Raw genomic sequence first — 12667 nt, 5'->3', positions numbered from 1 at the left:
GAAGGGGAGGAGAGCAAGAGAACCAATGAGGGGAGGAAGACCAAGGAGAGGGTTTACATGTCTACATGACGCTCAACAGTGGCTTAGGGTCTTTATAGCCCTGGGGTTTATCTTATTTATGGCTTTTAATGTCAGCTTCAGTTTCACTGGCATTATGAAAATTAACGAATTTAGAATGGAGTCAGGAGACCAGCAGGGGGAGCTCTCATGCTCCTAGTAGATTGCAGATCCAGCTGGAAGAAACATACCTTTCAAGTCAATACTACTTTAACTACTACTTTATTACCCAAGAAGGAGGTAAAAAGGCTTTTCTCCTCTCTGGGGAACAATCCAGCAAATAAAAGACTGTCCACAACCCAGCCAATGAAATTCCACTTTACTTCAGACTCCCACTTTACTCCACTAAGCTTTTATTTTACTCCCAGTTTTATTCTACAGCCCTCTCGGAACTGCCCCTTTCTTCTATGAAACAGCATTCCTCTCCTCTGTTTTCTGTACTTGCCTGTGGGCTTGCTGTAGCTTGCTTGTCTTGAATCACAATTCCGTCATTCCCGCATAAACTGGTAAAGTAACTGGCAATTTTGTTTTTAAGGTTAACATTATATAAAGCAGGCAGATTGTAAATAGCTAAAAATATGCTGATTTGAACGATCTTTAAAGGAATTCAATGAAGGGCGTCTGGGTGGTTCAGTTGGTTAAGCATCTGCCTTCGCTCAGGTCATGATCCCAGGTTCCTAGGATCGCATCCCACATCTGGCTCCCTGTTCAGCTGGGAGCCTGCTTCTTCCTCTATCCCTCCCCCCTGCTCATGATCTCTCTCTCTTTCTTTCTCTCTCTCTCTCAAATAAATTAAAAAAAATTTTTTTTTAAAGCTAAAAACAAATAAAATCATCCAATGTGTAAAAATGTTGCCAGTGGGCTTTGGGCTAGTAGGTCTTAGCCTGTGTGAAGGAGTGAACAACACAGGGCTGGTATACAGAGACCATCTTTGGTTAAGGGCCCAGCACTGGCACTGCAGATGTGTGTTACCATTTCTTCTGTGTTGGCCAATCTGAGTTTGTTCTTTCAGATACATGTGTGTCTCTTCAACCTATAGTTTGAAGCCTTTTTATATGAGAAAAATATTATTAAAGTATAGTTTTAGTACATATTCTGTTCCATTGCTTTGTTTTCCCTTTTTAGTAAATCCTATCATACATATGTTAGATCTTCTTTGACTATCTTCTTTTTCTATCACTTTCTCTAAAATCCATTTTTATTTCTTTCTTCTTTTAAAAAAAGTCTTTCATTTAAACTTATATGACCGAAAATTTTATGCATTGTCATTTTCTCTTGGGTTCCTTCTCATTTAGTTTTCATTTCAGAAATAACTTTTAGTTTTTTCTTTTTCTTGAATTCTATAAACTGACTTCTAAAAAATCTTATTTTTTTTCCTATTATCACATTTCTGAAATTTTCAAATTCTTATACTGACTTTTAATAGCTTTTTTCATTTTCTTAATGGTTTTCTTCTTCTTTTCTTTCTGGGTAAATCCTTCTGCCATGCTTTCATTGTCGATGGGAACATTGTTGTATTCTTTTCTTTTTATGATGACTATGTATGGATTTCAGCTGAGATCAGTTTCAGCTGCTCATGTTTGAGTGCAATGAGTTTTCCTGATTACAAGGAACAATGGGAAGAATAGGTTTTTTAGCTTCAAGGCTATAGAGTTTTCTTTATTTTTCCTTAATGAAATAATGAAAGGATGGCCTCCGACTTCTGAGATCATCAGGGCCTTCTCTGTCTTTTACCCTTATAGTTCCTGCCCAGCTCTATTTGGATTCTACTCCCATCAGTTTCTCCTCAGTTTGGCTTTGTCCTGGAAGGAAGAAGTTTTGATTTGTTAGTATCAAGACATTGTAAGCACTCAGACCACTTCAACCTCTCCAGAAATTACTGCAGATTCTTTGGATTTGGCTGCAAATTGAGTCCGCATGACATCCTCCCAGTTTTGGAGTGATTCTCAGATTGTACTTAACTAGTTACTCACTATTCTAAAGAATATTACACCCCTCATTGCCTTCCCTTGTTTTTTCCTACATAGATACTGAATACATGTTGGTTGTGATAGGCATAGATTCACCCCTAAATACTAGTATTTTGGGGGATTATTGGGTGATAGCTTGTTTTAAAATAGCTTTATTGAGGTTTGATTGAATACAATAAAATGCACATATTTAGAATATATAACTTTTAAAAGATTTTATTTAAGTAATCTCTAAATCCCATGTGGAGTTCAAATTTACAATCCCAAGATCAATGTTGGTCTACCAACTGAGTCAGCCAGGCACCCCTAGAATACACTATTTGATAAATGTTGACAGATGAACTGTGAAATCACCATGAGCAAGATAGCGAACAGATCTATCACATTCAAAGGTTTAGTTGTGCTCCTGTTTCTCCCTTCTGCTCCTTCCTGCCTATCTGATCCTCAAGCAATCACTGATACATTTTTTTTGCCAGTACATATTAGTTTGTGCTTTCTATAGTTTTATATAAATGGAATCATACAGTGTATACTCTTTTTTTCTGACTCTTTACTTAGCAAATTATTTTTAGAATCATCCATGTTGTTGTGTGCAGTGATAGTTCACTCCTTTTTATTGCTGAGTACTCTTACATACCATTATTTGTTTATCCATTCACCTTTTGATAGACATTTGAGTTATTTCCAGTTTTGGGCTATTTAAAGCTAAGCTGCTATGAACACTCATGTACAAGTCTCCTTATAGGTATATATTTATTTTTTCTCTTAGGTCAATACCAAGGAGTAGATTGGCTGGATCATATCACAGGTATATGGTTAGCTGTTGTTTTTTTTTTAAGATTTTATTTATTTATTTGACAAAGAGAGATCACAAGTAGGCAGAGAGGCAGGCAGAGAGAGAGGGGGAAGCAGGCTCCCCGCTGAGCAGAGATCCTGATGCGGGGCTCGATCCCAGGACTCTGGGATCATGACCTGAGCTGAAGGCCGAGGCTTTAACCCACTGAGCCACCCAGGCGCCCCTATGGTTAGCTTTTTAAGAAAATGCCAAACTGTTTTCTAAGGTGGTTCTTACATTTCACATTCTTAGTGTATGAGAATTCAAGTTCTTTCACATTCTTGACAACAGTTTTTATAGTCAGTCTTTTAAATGTTAGCCATTCTAATAGGCATGTAATGATATTTCATTATAGTTTTAATTTCCATTTCCCTAATGATTAATGATGTTGAGAATATTTTCATGCACTATTTATAATCTAATGTGATCCCAGTAAGAAAAATTGGATTGTTTTCTTCTTGTTATATTTTTGGAATTCTTTAGATATTCTTTAATTAGTTTCAATCCTTTGTCAAATTTATGCTTTGCCAAGATTTTTCTGCCAGGCTGTTGCTTATATTTTCACTCTCTTAACAGTAACTTTTGAAGAGCAGTTTTCAACTTTAATTTTTATGATGAACAATTTATCAATTTGTAATTTAATGGATAATGCTTTTGGTAGCATATCTAAGAAATCTTTGGCAAAGACAGCAACACAAAGATTTTTCATGTTTTCTCCTAGAAGTTTCATACCATTCAGTTTTGCATTTAGTTCTATGCATCATTTTTAGTTAATTTTTGTGTGTGGTGTGAGATATGGATTGAGCTAATTAAAAGATACACATTTTTTTTTGCATATGGACATACATTTGTTCTTGCACCATTTGTTGAGAAAGGCTATCCTTTCTCCACTGAATTCCCTTTGTCAAAAATCAGTTATATGAATATGTGTGACTATTTGGCTCCATTGATCTATTTCTCTATCTTTATGCCAATACCACACTGCCTTGACTCCTGTAGCTTTACGGTGATTTTTGAAATCAGTGTGAGACCACCAACCTTGCCCTTTTTCAGAGTTGTTTTGGTTATCCTAGGACCTTTGCATTTCCATATAAATTTTAGAATCAGCTTGCCAATTTCTGCAAACAAAAGACTGCTGAGATTTTGCCTGGAATTGCATTGAATCTACACATCAATCTGCGGAAGAATCAACATCTTAACAAAACTGAGACTTTTGCTCATTGAAGAAAGTATGTCCTTCCATTTGTTTAGGCTTTTCTCTCAAAAAAATATTTTGTAATTCTCAGTACATGAGGTCTTTTATATATTTTGTTGAATTTCAAATTTTTAATTGCAAATGGTATCTTTTTCAAAAATTTATTTTCAGGGCGCCTGGGTGGCTCAGTGGGTTAAAGCCTCTGCCTTGGGCTCAGGTCATGATCTCAGGGTCCTGGGATCGAGTCCCGCATCGGGCTCTCTGCTCAGCAGGGAGACCGCTTCCTCCTCTCTCTCTCTGCCTGCCTCTCTGCCTACTTGTGATCTCTCTTTGTCAAATAAATAAATAAAATCTTTAAAAATAAATAAATAAATAAATAAATTATTTTCTAGTAGTTTGTTGCTTGTTCATAAAAATGTAAGTGATTTCTGTATATTGATCTATATCCTGTAATGTTGCTAAACTCAGATATTAGTTCTAGTGGCTTTTTTATAGATTCAGTTGGATATTTGCCAAGAATAACCACATCATCTGCAAATAAAGACAGTTTTGCTGCTTTCCTGTTTAATCTGTATGCCTTCCTTTTTCTTGCCTGATTGCGCTAACTAGAACTTCCAATACAATCTTATTTACTTACTTAAAATGATTTTATTTATTTATTTGACAGAGAAAGAGACAGTGAGAGAGGGAGTACAGGCAGGGGGCGTTGGAAAGGGAGAAGCAGGCTCTCCTCTGAGCTGGGAGCCCGATGCAGAGCTTGATCCCAGGACACTGGGATCATGACCTGAGTTGAAGGCAGATGCTAAAGGATTAGGCCACCCAGGCAACCCTACAATCTTTTTAAAAAGGTGTTTACATTTTGGTTGTATTTCAAAATAAACCATAAGGGAATAATCACAGAAATATAGGACCCAACAAAGTTTAGCTGTATCTAATCTAATTTCCTCTTTATATCTATCTATATATATATATAGATATAGATATATAGATATATAAATATATAGATATAGATAGATAGATAGATAGATAGATAGATATAGATATAGATAAGATATTGATGGAATCCAGGTCTCTGGTAGAGGAGTTTTTTCTCCTACATAGTGGCATTACTCATAGTGATGATACTATGATATATAAACTCTACCTTAGGCACTTTTGTTTTTAGTATATGCTATATTATTATTACATAATGTCTATAGCACACATCTGCAGTAAGCATTACCAAAATTGAGTTCTTAAAATTCAGAAAACTGGAACATTTGATTCTCCTCCACTATAATCTTGAATACAAAAGCCAAGAATGGAAGTCCATGCTTTGTTCCCAATATTAGGGAAAAATAATTTACTCTTTCATCATTAAGTATGATGTCAACTGTAGATTTTTTAAAGATTTTTTTTTTTTTTATTTGACAGACAGATCACAAGTAGGCAGAGAGGCAGGCAGAGAGAGACAGGAGGAGGAGGCAGGCTCCCTGCTGAGCAGAGAGCCCGATGCAGGACTTGATCCCAGGACCCCGAGATCATGACCTGAGCCAAAGGCAGAGGCTTTAACCACTGAGCCACCCAGGCGCCCCTCAACTGTAGATTTTTTAAAAAGATTTTTTAAATGATTTGCCTTCTCATTTATTTTTTAACCTATTCAAATATGGAAAGCATCCACTTTTTAAAAAGATTTTGATTATTTATTTGACAGACAGAGATCACAAGTAGGCAGACAGGCAGGCAGAGAGAGAGGAGGAAGCAGGCTCCTGGTGGAGCAGAGAGCCCGATGTGGGGCTCGATTCCAGGACCCTGGGGTCATGAACTGAGCCAAAGGCAGAGACTTTAACCCACTGAGCCACCCAGGAGCCCCTAAAAAGATATTCTTTATCAGGTTGTGGAAATTCCTTCCTAGTAGTATATTGTTGAGGGATTTTATTATAAGTATGTATATTTTGTCCAATGCTTTTTCTGTGACTATTGAGATAAGAATATGGGTCTTTTATTCTATAAATATGCTGTATTATATTAACTAATGTTGGATGTTCCTTTTTTTTGGCGGGGGGTGTATGGGTGTCTGGTTGTTCCAGGACCATTGTTGAATAGAATATGCTTTCTCCATTAAGTTGCCTTTACTCCTTCACTAAAGATCAATTGATCATATTGTGTTAGTCTTCCTGGGTTCTTTATTTCATTCCATTGATCTATTTGTCTATTCTTTCACCAAATGCCAAACTGTCTTAGTTATGGTGACTAGAGTAAGTCTTGAAATTAAACATTGTCAGACCTCCCAACTTTGTTCTTCTCTTTCAATATTGTGTTGGCTGTTCTGGGTCTTTCCATATAAACTTTGAATCTGTTTGTAAATGTCCATCAAATAACTTGCTGGGATTTTGACTGGGATTATATTTAATCTCTAGTTCACATTGGGAAGAACCGATAACAATATTGAATTTTCCTATTCAAGAACATGGAATACCTGTTAAATCTTCTTTGATTTCTTCATCATAGTTTTGTAATTTTCCTCATATCGTTCTTGCACATATTTAATTTTTTAGTGCTAATTTAAATTGTGTCATGTTTTAATGTCAAATTCCAATTATTCATTTTCAATATATAGGATAGCCATTGACATTTGTATATTAGCCTTGCATCCTAAAACCTTACTATAATTGCTTATTAGTTCTAGGAGTTTGCTGATTGTTTCAAATTTCCTTCATAGACAATCATGTCATCTGCAGTTTTATTCCTTCCTTCGCAATCTTTGTTTCTGTTTCCTTTTTTTTTGTTGTTACTGCATTAGCAAGGACTTCTAGTACAGTGTTGAACAGGAGTGGTGAAAGGGGACATCCTTGCCTTCTTCCTCTTACGGGGAAAGCATCTAGCTTTTCATAATTAAGTATGATGGTAGCTGTAGGTTTTTTTGTAGACGTCCTTTATCAAGTTGAGGAATTTAATTTAATTGAGGAAGTTCCCCTCAATTCCTGTTTTACTGAGAGTTTTTATCATGAATGGGTTTTGAATTTTGTCAAACGCTTTTTCTGTATGTGTTGATGTGATCATGTGATTTTTCTTCTTTAGCATGTTGATACAATGGATTGCATTAATTAATTCTCAAATGTTGAAGAACTAGCTTTGCATCCTGGAGTAAATCTCATTTGGTTATGGTGTAGAATTCTTTGTGTATATTGTTGGATTTGATTTGCTAATATTTTGTTGAGTATTTTGCATCTATGTTTAGGAGAGATATTGGTTTGTAGCTTTCCTCTCTTATAATGTATTTATCTGGTTTTGGTGTTAGGATAATGCTGCCCTCTACTTTCAAAAGAGATTGTAGAGAATTGGTGTCAATTTGTTCCTCAAATATATGGTAAAATTCACTGATGAACCCATCTGGACCTGGTGCTTTCTATTTTGGAACAATATTAATTATCGATTCAATTTCTTTAGTATATATAGGCCTGTTGAGATTTTCTAGTTCTCCTCATGAGAATTCTGGTAGATTGTTTCTTTCAGGTAACCAGCTCATTTCATCTAGGTTATCAAATAGTTATCTATAATGTTCCTTTATTATCCTCTTAATGTCTATGGGGTCAGTAGTGATGGCTCCTCTTTCATTTTTGTTAAGAGTAATGTATGTCTTCCCCCACCCCTTTGGTTAGATCGGCTGGAGGTTTACTGATTTTATTGATCTTTTCAAAGAAGCAACTTTTGGTTTATTCATTTTCTCTACTTTTGTTTTTTCTATTCATTGATTTCTGTCCTAATTCTTATTTCTTTTCTTCGCTTAATTCAGATTTTTTTCTAGTTTCCTAAGGTGTAAGTTTGATCTAAGATCTTCTTTCCTTATATTCAGTGTTATAAGTTCCTAAGTACTGCTTTTCTTGCATCTCACAAATTTTGATAAGCTGTGTTCTCATATTCATTATATATATATATATAAATTATAATTTATATATAATTTTAAAAATTTTAAAACACACACATATATAAAATTAAAAAATTTTAAAACACACACACACACACACACACACACATATATATATGTATTTTTAAAATTTTTAAAGTAGGCTCCATGCCCAGTGTGGAACCCAGTGCAGGGCTTGAACTCACAACCCTGAGATCAAGAGTCAGTTGCTTAACTGACTGAGCCACCCAGGCACCCCTCATTTAGTTCAAAATATTTTTAAAATTTCTCTTGACCTGTATGTTAACTTAGAACTCTGTTGTTCAATTTTCAAATATTTTGGGATTTTGAGCTGTATTTATTATTGGGTTCTAGTTTAATTCCATTGTGGTCTGTGAGCATACATTGTATGATTTCAACTTTTAAATTTGTTAAGGCATGTTTTAAGTCCCAGAATGTGATCTATCTTGGTGATTGTTCCATGTAAATTCAAGGGGAATGTATAGATCCCGTTGAATGATGATGTTAAATTATGTTAAATGATGTTATGTCACTACTAATTTTCTATGTGCTGAATTTGTCAGTTACTGAGTCTTCAGCTGAGAAAGTTGAAGATTCCAACTGTCAGTTTCTCCTTGCAATTTCATAAATTCTTTCTTCATATACTTTTATGCTATATTGTTAGGCCACACACATTAAGGATTGTCTTCTTGGGAAATTGACTCCTTTATCATCATCTAATGCCCCCTTTCTTCCCTGATAATCTTCCTTGCTCTCAAGCTGGCTCTGTCTGAAATTAGTATCACTTTCCCAGCTTTTCTTTCAATTAATGTTAGCCTGGTATATCTTTTTCCATTCCTTTACTTGTAATCCATCTGTGTCTTTATATTTAAAGTGAGTTTTTAAATAAACAACATATAGTTCCATCTTATTTTTTTAATCATCCCTGGCAAAATTTTAAAAAAGATTTTGAGAGAGATGTGAGTGAGAGAGAGAACAAGTTGGGGGAGGGGTAGAGGGAGATGGAGCAGGGAGCCTGACGTGGGACTCCATCCCAGGATCCTGGGATCACAACCTGAGCTGAAGACAGATACTTAATTGAGCCACACAGTTGCCCTTAACTGGTGTATTTAGGCCATTCATATTTAAAGTTATTATTGATAAAGCTAGACTAACATATTTGTTACTGTTTTTCATTTGTTGCCCTTCTTCATTGTTTCTATTTTTGGTATTCCGCTATTTTCCTGCTTTTTATGGTTTTAATTGGGCATTTTATGATTCTATTTTATCTCCTTTATTAGCCCATCAGTTACACTTTCTTAACCTTTTTATCAGTTGCCCTAGATTTTGTGAAATACATTTACAACTAATCCAAATCCACTTTTAAATGACATTATACTTCTTCACAAGTAGTACAAGAGCCTTATAACAGAGTATTTCCAATTCTTCCCTCCCATTATTGATAACATTACTGTCATTTATTTCATTTATAAGATATAATAACCAAATACATTGTTATTCTTTTGAACAAACTGTTACCTGTTAGAACAATGTAGAATAAAAACTAAAATTTGGATTTTAATTTGAACCACATGGCATCTATCGATATTTAAATCCTTATAATTTGAGTCTTCTCACGCATGAACATATTACCTACCTACATCTAGGTCTTCTTGTGTCTTTCAGAAATTTAATAATTTTCTCTATAAAGTTATATTTTTTATTAGATGTACCCCTAGGATTATATAATTGTTGACTCCTGTTACATGAAGTATGCAATTACATGAGGCAATGTTTGCCTTTTTTTGCTTAAACCAGTTTCCTTGCAACTAAAGGAGTCCTAACTAACACAGATAGAATGTCAGGAAATGATGGAGAGCTCAAGAGACGCCCCATTTTGAAGGGGAAAACTAGCATACCTTAAGTGAATTGGACAATGGGGGCGATTCTGAAAAATTAAAAGCAGAAAACTAACATATTTATGCCTGTTTGTGCAGAGAAAGAAAGGAACCATTCATAAGGAAAAGGTCTGAAGAGCAAGGCGAGAGGAAATGGACTCGAGCCCGGATATTGCTGAGTACTCAGCTTTATCTGTGTGCCTGAGTGTAGTGTCCAAGAGCAGGAAGAGTGCGGCGTGGGGCAGTGGCCAATGGCCAGCTACAGTGTAAGGTAGAATTAATCAGGTGAGCTGTGATCCAGATTTGATCCATATGGCCTGGTACAAATCCTGACAGCCTAACTGTAACCATTTAATCTTTCTGTTTCCTTATCTGATGATAATAAAAAAATAAAATAAAAAGTGAGGAGAATATTGATACCTAACTCACTGGTTAGGACGAGGGTTAAATAAGTTAATGAAGTCCTTTTAACAGGGCTTGACACAGAAAGCACATAAAAATGAAGCAGCTCTGTTCGCCTAGACAGATCTTCACAAGTATCTTCATTCAGATTTCCGAATTCCGTGACTCTAAACATCCACATAGTTTTCTCAAAATTCTTTTGTTCAACATCTTCTCCTTTATCATAGATTATCCAGATACCTCCAACATGCTTTCTCTTATAATTCAGCAGCACCCCAGCACAGCAGAGATGCTTCTCTTCCCAGCCTGTGTCTGCCTCTCAGGTGGTACACATACACACACACACACACACACACACACACACACACACACACACACACCCCATCTCCTCTTTTGGGGGTACCCTTTAAAACATTATAATTTGCTATAAAGTGAGCTATAAAAAAATTATTAACAATGAAGAAAAATCACAGCTAAGTATCAGATACTCCAAAGGAAATGAGATTTAAAATAAATTCTAGAAAATGGTTATTTTGGGAAGGGACTGGGGCTGGGAAAGGGGACATATACAACATCTCCTCTCTTTTAAAAAAAAATCTGAAACAAATGTAACTACTGAGATGTGGTAAATTCGGGTGGTGGGTATACTGTGTTTATTATTTTATTCTCTACACTTTTCCATTTGTTTGAAACATTTGAAATAATGAAAAAAATATAAGTAGTTACTGTGGTAGAGAAGACATAACATGGATGTGGTTAGAGTACAGTAATTACTGTGAAAAGCTAGACTCACAGACTTTTTCACTTTAAAATTTTTTTGAAAAATGCAGGAAAACATACATACACACACAGGGACTGCTGCAAAAAGGATTTCTAAAAACAACTGTGAGGACTGTGAAGATTTATATTCAGAGTGAATAGTAATGAAAAAATTCAACAAGTAAATATTTCACTGAAGTTGGTTAATATGTATTTATGTTGTACATTTATTTATTAACACTTAGAATAAAAGGATACTAATTTTCAAATTTTCAGAGTTTATTTATTTATAAGAAAAAATACAGAATGATTTTAATAGACAAAGTACCCAATTCCTACTTATTTTCTTAGTGGGAAAAACCATATGAAACACAACTGTCATTGCCTGTATTGATTAATCTTACAAGTGATGTTGACAAAAACTATAAAAACCTAAACTTTAGAGTACAGCAATGTTGCCACTATGTGTGTATATGTACATTAGTATAAATTAAATCAGTATATGTCCACAGACCCCTTTTCCACCCTTTCCCAGGTTCGGCTTTCCCAACCCCCTTGCTATTTATTCCCCATCATTACTACTGCAGAGTGCCTCTGCTTTCCCACCCCTGTGCTAAGGCACTGATGTGCACCTAGATTCCAAGGGCAGGAGGAGGTGGTATCTGGCACTTGATCTCAATTCCTACCAAAGAGAGGGGACACTGCATGTCCTCCCAGCCTCCATTCACTCCTTTACTTTTATCCCCATTGGGCCTGCTTTGCTTCCTTACTAAGATTTACAGGAGAGCAGCATGGACACTGCACTAAGATGAAGAATCAGGAATCAGTCTGGGCACTTCCTCGCCCCCTGGTGGTGCATAGGGAACATAAGCAGGCTGGAGCCGTCTGGCCCTGCACAGGGTGGGGCAATAAATCCACAGCCCGAGGGAGAGGTGGAGATGGAGATAGAGAAGCTGTGATTCTGTGCACTAGAACAGACTGGGCAGTTGGCTGCACGCACTGCCTGTGACCTCTCAGCAATTCCAGGTCTGATGAGGATCTTTACGTCAATGTGCTCATAATCAGTGGGCCCACAGGGGCAATGGTGGAGGTTGGGGAACAGGACATCCCACAAGTGAAGTCCTGACTGGGCCACATGGATTTATTTTAATTGTAAAAATAATAACATTATAGAAAATGTTTATAATAGGAATAAGAAATCATAGAAACATACTGCTGCAACAGTGTTTTCACGGCCTCTTCCCACCTGACTGAGACAAACTAAGTGTCTGATCAGTTTATTTAAATTATCTCAAAGAGTAGCAATGTTAGTTATGATCAGGAAGGAGGCCAGGGCATTTGAAGTGAGCAGCATTTCAGGGTCCCAGGTAAGGGGGCTCCTTTGGTAGTGCAGATGGTAGAGGCTTAGCTTGCATCTCTCTAGGCCAGATCCGTAGGCTTGGCTAAGCTGGGCTCTATGGAGACCCTATCCCTAAAAGGAGTCTGCAGATAGAAGATGCTCACCCTGTCCCTGTAAAAACGGCACAAGAAGGCAAGGCCAGTGTACCTCCAACCAGGTCCCCCAGGGAGTGTGATAAAGGGACTGAAAGATGCCATTTAAGGACCAGATTCTACTCAGATGCCTTCACAGCCTCTCTTCCCCAAGTTTCTGTACCCACCAGACTG

This window comes from Enhydra lutris, unplaced genomic scaffold (assembly GCF_002288905.1).
Source record: "Enhydra lutris kenyoni isolate GAN:26980312 unplaced genomic scaffold, ASM228890v2 scaffoldscaffold31, whole genome shotgun sequence".
NCBI classification, from domain to species: Eukaryota; Metazoa; Chordata; class Mammalia; order Carnivora; family Mustelidae; genus Enhydra; species Enhydra lutris.
This window is presented reverse-complemented; position numbering follows the sequence as displayed.